We start from the raw sequence: 10,253 nt of genomic DNA on the forward strand, positions 1-10,253 counted from the left end.
GTAATTATCCAAGAGAAATTAAAATATATGTTCACACAAAGACTTGCACATGAATGTTTATAGTAATTCTATGCATAATAATCAAAAACTGAAAATACATTTGACCCTTGAATAACATAAGGGTTAGGGGTGCTGACCCCTGCACACTCGAAAATATTTTTAATGTGAAAAAAATATTTTTAACTCCCCAAACACTTAACTACTAATAGCTTACACTTGACTTAAAGCCTTACCTATAACATAAACAGTTGATGAACAGATATTTTGTATGTTACATGCATTACATACTTTATTCTTACAATAAAGCAAGCTAGAGAGAAGATGTTATTAAGAAAATAATAAGGAAGAGAAAATATATTTACTATTCATTAAATGGCAGTGGATCATCATTAAAGGTCTTCATCTTTATTGTCTTCACATTGAGTAGGTTGGGAAAGGGGAAAGAGGAAAGGTTGGTCTTGCTATCTCAGGGTGACAGGGGTGGAATAAAACTCATGTTTAAGTGGACTCATGTAGTTCAAATCTGTGTTTTTCAAGGGCCAACTGTAATTCAATTGTTCTTCAACTAGCGAAAGTGGATATAAAGCATAGCACATTGGTACAAAGGAATGCTATTCAGCCATAAAAAGAAACAGACTACTGATATGTTCATCACCATGGATGAATCTCAAAATAATTACACTGTGAATGAAGCTGAACACAAAAAGCTAACAGTATTATTCCATTTATATGGCATTCTGGAAGAGGCAAAACTATAGAAAGAGATCAATTAGTGGTTTGGGAATAGGGTGAGAAGATTGACTACAAAGGTGCACAAAGGAAGTTTTCTATACCTTGATAAGTGGCAGTTACGTGCTTGTATATTTTTGTTGATACTCAAAACCTACGTCTGTGTCTAGAAATGATAGATTTTACTGTATGTAGATTATGTATCAGTAGGCCTGACTTTAAAAAAATAAAAACGAAGATGAGAGGGTATTCTAATTAGTGGTAACAGCAAGATAAAAAGGCATGCAAGTATGAGAGTGTGGTTTGCACAAAAGACTGCAAGCAGTTCAATATTACAAGGGCATAACATTCAAAGCGAGAAGTGGCAAGCCATGGAGTCCTGAACTTTTCACTTGCATCTATAGCCTCCACCTTAAACTCACCACATCCAAAACTAAAGCCTGCATCCCTCTCTCCCGCAAGAGTACCATCATGGTTGTTGATGTCATTTTCCTAGTCACCAAAACTCTAAAGCTTGAAGACCTTCTGGACTGCTCCCCTTACCTGTCCACCAAATCCATGATGCTCTCTTGTAATGCCATGGTTTTTGTGGTTTTGATGGTAGCAGCAGTAGATGATGATGATAATAGTGGTTTTCTACTTCTCTTTTATATCATTCCTTCTTACTTCTTTGTTCTCATATCGTTTAAGCTTTTAGTTTTTTTCTCATCAGGATTGGCATGCCACCCCTCTCACTGGTCTTAGTGCCTCTGGTCACTCTCCTTTCTTGCCAGATGAGTCTTCTGAAAATATCAACCTCATCCCATTGTGTTCTAATCAAAAATCAACTTGAGGTCCTTATCAATAAAAAGACTTCCTCTGCTGATCCTAATCTACTTTCTGAGTTTATTCCTCAATATACTCAGGTTAACAAACTGCTTCAGAGACAACCAGCTTGATTTATTCATCCCCTTGTGTGCATTTCCTTCAGGACACGTCATATAGCTCTGTCTGAGGTGCCCTTTCTTTTCCTCTCCACATATTTAAATCCCCCTCTTACACCATGACCCAGGCAAGTTCTGCCCCCGCACTCTGATTTCTCACCCCAGTAAGATTCTTTGAGTCATACTCTCCTCCTTCTCCAAACTTTATAGTATCTGTTCTACCTATTTGGGTCATTGGTGGTTACATTGATAATGGTAGCTTGCATTTCTAGAGCCCTTGAAAGATTTGAAAGCACTCTACTATTCATCATCTGGTTTGAGGCCTTCTCAACAAACCTATGAGACTACTCCTATATTGCAGATAAGGCTCTACAGTGGATGGGGATTTGCTTAAGATCACACAGATAAGTAGTAAGTTTTCAATACATTTTTAAAATAAGGGCATGAAGACAGAGCCAGAAAACTGATTTAGCAATCAAGAGGAAAAGGAAGGACTCTTTTTAATGAGGAAATAAAACTAAAGTCAGAAAAAGACTACTTAAAGTCAGAATTTGACCAGAATTATATTCATACAGACCACAATGTCTGCTTTGCCTTTGTGATACTGGTAGGATACATGAAAGGGAAGAATTTATTCTATACAATTCAAAAAATACATTTTTTTAAAAAGCTTAAAATTAGGAAACTATACCTTCAGCTACCACTTATTTCTGTTTTCACAACTGTTGGAGCTGACTGTGTGGGTGAGTTAACTGCTGCATAAAAAGTGGAATTAAAATTAAAAAGCTCTTATGTATATTTTTATAGAACAGAAATAATTAAAATTAACTGTAACTCAAAATCCAGTTAGTAGAGTTGGCATTTAAATTGGCTGTTTAATTAGCAAAATTCTATATGATTAAAGTAGTCACTTGAAAGTGTCTTTCAAAAGTAAAGCATTTTAATAAGCCCTAGTTCTTAGATGATCTACATAAGTTGATCTTTGTGTTCCCCTCTGGAATTGACTAGTTCTGCAGTTTGAGTTAACGAGTTCCTGGATTAGTACTTTAGAAGGAAGCTAATCAGAATAAAAGCAGAAAGTGAATCTTATTTGACAATAAAATGTGCTAGGCCTCAAAAGACTGCTGGATATCTTCAGTGTATAAAGGAATATAAGGGAGAAATCTTTTTCTTCATGTTAAAGTCTTAGAGCCCTATTTTACATTCTATCTGAGTTATTGGTTGGATGACTATTTTTGAGGCTGTTGGTGAATCACAGAATTCTCGAAGTTGTGCTCTTGACCTATACATTTTTTAAGCAAAGGACACATTTTTCAAAACCTCTTACACGCAACCATAGGAAGATCTTTAATGGAGGATATCTAGTTCAATCTCTCTTTTCCATTTAAAGCTAGACCAAAACCATAATCAGCAGATAAGAATTCAAGCAGTTTTTCAAATTCCCCATGACAGAAGCTAGCCAGATATTTACCAAATAAGAAGTGTATTTGCTAAATACACTAGCAAAATACACTAGTTCCTCTTCTTGTGCACCTAGATAAACTACATTTTACATCTCCCTTACACCTAGAAGTGGGACCATGTGATCAGTTCTTGTGAATGGAATGTGAGAAGGGAAGTGCCACTGCCCCATCAAGGCATTTTAAAGGAATGTGCCTTCCCCACCTGCTCTCCCTTTTCCCCTGGATGCTACCTGGAGGATGCCAGCATGCCTTTGAGGTGTCATGTTGAAGATGGCATAGCCACAGGATGGAAGGAGGCCTATCTTTAAAGGACTATGCATATCAGACCCTCCTACACACTGTGATACACAACCCCACACCTCCCCACCTGCCCTCCACCGCTCACTGCATTGATCTTCAAATTGAGTAAGAAATCAGGTGCTATTATCATAAGCCGCATCATTTGGAGGATTGTTTACTATAGCATTGAATGTTGTTTTACCTGCTAACTCTACATTCCCCAAAAAGAATTTCCTACATGACTACCTACCATGCAATGTCTAAACAATACTGCCTCTTTGTCATTTTTTTCTAGTTGTATATGCTAGAGCCCAGTGGATTTTGATCTTTTTGGGGCCAAGAGCCCTACTAAACCTAGGAAAAATCCCAAACTCCTCTCCCCAGGAAAATAAGCAAACATACATGTGCTCAAAACTTTGCCTACAATTTCAAGATGTTTTCAGAACCTCAAAAAGATCAATATAACCCAGGCTAAGAACCCTGCTACTAGCAATTAGTTTACTATGAATGCAGAAGAACCCTAAGTAAGTAATAAGTGTATATTACTTCCAAGCTTTCCAATTTTACTCATCTTTTCTTTTATATACAGCTTCCCAGTCATATTTATGTCTTTGATCTTTGAATTTTAAAAACACAGAAAATTTAGGGCTTCAATATTGATTTTTCTCTCCCAAAGCAAAGATGTCAGTGTAACGGTCTCAATGCTAGCCATCAATTCCGTGACCATGCCTTTTGATTTCTGTATCGACTGTGAGCAGTCTCTGCCTCAAAATGATCAGCAATGCAATGGTCAATATTCTATGCCAGGCACTTCGCAATTACTTTTGGAAATGGAATCTTCACTTTCTAGCATAACCCTTAAGATTTTTTCAATTTTGCCCTTAAAATTCTCCCTAACCTCATCTCTTATCTGGCCCCAACATAAACTTTTTGTTCCAATGGTATCACACTGTTCATAGTGCACTGAATCTACCATATTCGCTCATGACTCTGTGACCTTGCCTGGAATGTTCTTTCTCTTGTCTGTCCAAGAACTCTTATTAATCTCTAAGATTCAGCTTAAGCATCAACTTTCTGATGCATCCCTGGCCTGCTCACTCCTTCTAAGTGAAGTGACTCCATAAATGCTCCTGCTATATTTCCCACGCCCCTGCCATAGTCCTCATCACACACTGCTGGAATTTACTGCTCTGCCTCTCATTGGACTGTTAGCTCCTTTGGAGTAAAGAATTTTTTTTGTTTCTTGTTTTTGTTTTCGTGTTTTGTTTTGTTTTGTTTTTTGAGATGGAGTCTCGCTCTGTCACCCATGCTATAGTGCAACGGTGCGAACTTGGCTCACTGCAACCTCACCTCCCTGGTTCAAGCGATTCTCCTGCCTTTGGCCTCCTGAATAGCTGAGATTACAGGCACAGGCTACCATGCCCAGCTAATCTTTGTGTTTTCAGTACAGATGGGGTTTCGCCATGTTGGCCAGGCTGGTCTCAAACTCCTGACCTCAAATGATCCACCCGCCTCGGCCTCCCAAAATGCTGGAATTACAGGGGTGAGCCACCGCACCCAGCCTCATTGCATATTCTTTATCTAGCGTAGTACATAACACAGATTGAAGCATGTCATGTTCTCAAGGAATTCATCTTCAAGGCAGGTAGTTAAGCATACATGAAGAAAAACAACCAAATACAACATATCATGGTTTCATATCATATCATGACACCAAGGGAAGAATGCTTAAAGGATTATGGGAACACACAGGATAGAGCAATTAAGTTCTGAAAAAGTGGAAGGTGATAGAGAAGAAAGGAGGTAAAGGAGACACTCAGAGAAGACTTCACAGGAGAGGGAACTTCTGAGTTGGACCTTGAGAAATGAGTTGGAGTTTGCTAGAGAGAAGTGAGAAAGGGGATCTTCCTTCATAGTTCAAAGCTACTTGGAGATTTTGTTATTCTTATGCAATTCAGCCAGTCCTGCCTAAATTGTAGACATTGAAAATTTAACCCTAAGTTCAGGTGAAACTGAAAAAAAAAATGGGTGAAATAGGTTTCTTAAAAATCAAACTACCATGGAAACTGCTTTAACCAAAATTTTGGTCCACAGTCTTTATTAGATTACCTATTGGGGCAAATAAGTTTAGTCATGTGAATAGGTCCCAGTTTTGTCAGAAATATAATTGAGATCCAACAGTCTTTTATAAACCAGTGAGTCTGTACTGCTACCTCATGACTAGAATTCTACAATGAAAGTTATCAGATTCTTATGTGTGTATATATGTTTAGGTGTGTTTACACATATGTCCATATGTTATGTTATATGTTGTATCTACATGGTAAAAATCTGGCATAGTCAACCAGAAATCCCTTAAGGAATTCTATTCAGATTGGCTTAGATAAGTAAGCACTCATATAAGTAATAATTAACCCTAATGCTTTTTAGTTCATGTGACTTAAGTAAATCTTCAATAAATAAGCTGGTTTTAAAATTATTAGTAAAATAAAAATAGAAATGTCTTCAAAATTGTCAGCATACATTTTTGGTGGATTTACAGGTCACATTGTTTTATATTTGTCACCAACAGACGTTTTAAGGTGTTAGGGTTTGACACAAAGATTGTAAAACTATAAACCCAGCTGAAAACAGAATGATCTCTGTTTATGAGATTTTTTGATGAGTAAGACCACTTTGATTTTGTTGGTCATATAGTTTGGCTCTGTGTCCCCACCCAAAACTCATCTTGTAGCTCCCATAATTCCCAGGTGTTGTGGGAGGGACCTGGCAGGAGATAATTGAATCATGAGGGCGAGTCTTTCCCATGCTGTTCTCATGATAATGAATAAGTCTCATGAGATCTGATGGTTTTAAAAATGGGAGTTTCCCTGCACAAGCTCTCTTCTCTGGTCTGCTGCCATAGGAGACATGCCTTTCACCTTCTGTTACGATTGTGAGGCCTCCATCACCACGTGGAACTGTGAGTCCAGTAAACCTCTTTCTTTTGTAAATTGCCCAGTCTCAGGTATGTCTATCAGCAGTGTGAAAATGGACTAATACAGTTGGTTTAATGAAAAAAGCTGTATCTTCTGAGTTATCAGCAAAGTATCCATATGTTTTATTTTAAGTTTCTTACTTAGATGAAAACTTAATATTTGAGACTATAAAAATGGTTAATGGACCAGGCATGGTGGTGCACACCTGTAATCTCAGCACTGAGAGGCCGAGGCAGGTGGGTTGCTTGAGCCCAGGAGTTTGAAACCAGCCTGGGTAACATAGTGAAACCTTGTATCCACAAAAAATACAAAAATCAGCCAGACATGCTGATGCATGCATGCCTGTAGTCCCAGCTACCCAGGAGGCTGAGGTGGGAGGATCACTTGAGCCCAGAAGGCGGAGGTTGCAGTGAGCCTTGATTGTACCACTGCACTCCAGCCTGGGCAACAGAGTGAGACGCTGTCAAAAAAAAAAAAATGTTTAACAGGGAAAAAGCTTGAAATGATGACTAGCTTTGTCTAATATCTCAGTTTTCATAAGTAATCTAGGAAAACTGTTAAAAAATAAATACATTAGGTAAATGTAACTGGAATAAGCATCAAAAACAGTCAGGCATGATGGTGCGTGCCTGTAGTCTCAGCTACTCAGGAGAACTTTTATGTAATTTGAAATCTTAAAGTTATGTTAAATTAAGAAATAGATAGTCACTAAATGTCTGGGTCATTTCCAAATAAGATTTTTAAAAACTGAAACAAATTGCTGAACATAAATAAGTTTATTCTTAGCTTCTTCAATTTTATTGAAAGATTAAATATATTTGGGTGTATTATACCTAAAAAATTATGTTATAGGGAGAGAGATATTTCTAAAAATTATAAGATAATTCTTATCTCAAAAATACTGATGTGACAGTTCAAAATTGGTTGCTAAAAATTAAAGTTACTAAGTTAAAATTCTATGTAATGTATATAGTTCTGTATATAAAGTGTACCCAAAAAGTAAAATGCATTTTAATAAGAAAAATTACAAGAAAGGCATAAAATATGTTCTTTATTGAGGGAAAAAAGAATAATTTTGTCTAATTCACAGGCTATTTAAATAGTCTCCTATATCCAAACTCTGGATATAGGAAATAAATAGAAACAAGATAGAAAGGAGTTAATAAGTAGGAGAGAGATGTGAAGAAAGTTGTGGATATGAAGATATATTTTTGGTAATAACAGTTAAAAAGAAGAGAGAATCATTTTGTACAAGGAAGATTTTTGTGTAGCAAATGTTTGTCCTAAAATAAAATGACTGGTCATCTAAGAAAGAGGAAGTGTAGAACAAAGCAGAAAATCCAAGCATGTCATCAGTCATCTGAGTAAGTCATAATAAGGTTCATGCAGGGGGAATTTATTTATTTATTTTTGAGCCAGAGTCTCGCTCTGTCACCAGGCTGGAGTGCAGTGGTGTGATCTTGGCTCACTGTAATCTCCGCCTCCCGGGTTCAAGGGATCCCCATGCCCCAGCCTCCCGAGTAGCTGGGACAACAGGCGCGCACCACCATGCCCGGCTAATTTTTTGTACTTTAGTAGACACAGGATTTCACCATGTTGGACAGGATGGTTTCGCGACCTGGTGATCCACCCGCCTCAGCCTCCCAAAGTGCTGGGATTACAGGCGTGAGCCACTGCGCCTTATTTTTTAAATTTGTGTGTAATCTAGTTGGCTATAATTAATTAGAAAGGAATTATTTAGAAGTCTTTCTGTAGATTGAGCTTTGATGGTAACCATACACTAATAGAAAACAAAAAATTTAGTCCCCCTATGTTAGAACAACAAGGCTTCCTCAAAGTATTGATTTGCTCTTAGTAAAATTAAAAGAGGTTTTGATTAATTCTGAAATCTGTTTCTTTAACAGGCATCTTCTAAACTATAGACAGTTTCTATTTCTGCCAGATTTCTTTCTGAGATGTTTTAATTTCTCTAGTTTCAGTTGACAATACTGACTTTGTTATTCGGAATGCTTATTTTATTTATTAAGGTAAAAAAAATTTGGAAGCATCTCAGATTTATATCTCAGAAGTTCAACTTTTCCTGTACCTTGCTGCATGTGATTTGCAGGTCATACATCATACCTTTAGTTTTCTTTCCCCTTCAGTAGGTATATTGTTTTGCTTGGCTGAGGTGATAACTATCTCCTTCAACTTTTTTGTTAACTCTCATTATCTTTTTTTTTTTCCTCTGGTTCTTATTCTGCTGTTATAGCCTGACACTAAAATGCTTACCCTGAAGTCCTGGAAAAGCAATATTTTCCTCCAGTATAACTTGATTCTGCACTCTTGGCTTTTCTTGATGTGTTTGAATTGTTCCATATAACTAGGAAACTTCCTATGTTGTTACTCTATTTGCCTCCTTAAGGTATTAGTTTTTTGTTTACATTACTCTATAATGTAGGGTACACACATAATTCTGGACACATTCTTCCTGTGTCTGATTAAAGTCGAGTACACTTTTCATCAGGTTTGATTTCCAGGTCATCTAAGTGGGCTTCCCATAAGTAGAAGCATTCACACCACAGGAGGTTTTTCTTTACCTTTTTGGTAAGTGGCCTGAAAAAAAAAAAACAAATATTTTAAGTTTTATGAAGATATTTTCCTGTATTGTCTTTGTCTTTATTCGGTTTTTTTGTTTTTTATGTTTTTGAGACAGAGTCTCATTCTTTCACCCAGGCTGCAGAGCAGTGGCATGATTACGGCTCACTGCAGCCTTGACCTCCTGGGCTCAAGTGAGTCTCCCACCTCAGCCTCCTAAATAGCTGGGACTACAGGAACACACCACCACAACAGGCTGTTTTCTTTTGTTTGTTTGTTTGTTTTTGTTTTTGTTTTGTTTTGTTTTTAGGGATGAGGTCTCACTAAGTTGACCAGGCTGGTCTCTAACTCCAGAGCTCAAGCAATCCTCCTGCTTTGGCCTTCCAGATTATAGGTATAAGCCACCATGCCCAGCTAAGGTTTGTGATTTCTTAGGAAAACTGAACTTTAAAAGGGTAAGGTTTTCATAGCCATGCAACTTTCTGTATTACTTTTGAATTCTTTTGGTTATTACTCCAGTTAAATGAATAAGTAGTATTTTACAGTGACCTGTGACTGTTTTGATCAAGTGTTGTGAACATTTTGACATCTCTGGCAGGGCTCCCCAGGATCAAAATCCTAAATTAAGTCTTTTTGGCCTATAATTAACTTTGGAATTTTCCAGCTGGGTCCCTGGAAAGCATCAAAGAATGTATCTCTCATTTGTAGAGATAGTAAATGATTAGGCTTATTTGGTAAATTGAATGGGAGGCATCGTCAAATGATAAGTGATACTGGATCTTCTTTCATTTACATTTATGGTTATGTTTCAAAAATTATGTAAATTCAGGCTGGACACAGTGGCTCACGCTTGTAATCCTAGCACTTTGGGAGGCCAAGGCGGGCAGATCACCTGAGGTCAGGAGTTTGAGACCAGCCTGGCCAACGTGGTGAAACCCCATCTCTAGTAAAAAATACAAAAGTTAGCCAGGCGTGGTGGTGTGCCTGTAATCCCAGCTACTCGGGAGGCTGAGGCAGAAGAATCATTTGAACCCGGGAGGCAGCGGTTACAGTGAGCTGAAATCCCGCCATTGTACTCCAGCCTGGGTGACAGAGTGAGACTCTGTCTCAAAAAAAAGATTATGTAAATTCATAAGAATCTAATATGTTAGTAATAATTTGGTTATGTTAAATCTTTTTAAAAGTTTTATTTGTATGGATATGTTATTAATTTGAGTAGTCTAAAGATTATATGAAATTTATAAAAGTCTGATGTTCCTGATGTGACTGTCAGTCATGATACTGATTGTCATCTTAAAATGCTG

This window comes from Pongo pygmaeus, chromosome 5 (assembly GCF_028885625.2).
Source record: "Pongo pygmaeus isolate AG05252 chromosome 5, NHGRI_mPonPyg2-v2.0_pri, whole genome shotgun sequence".
Classification (NCBI taxonomy): Eukaryota; Metazoa; Chordata; class Mammalia; order Primates; family Hominidae; genus Pongo; species Pongo pygmaeus.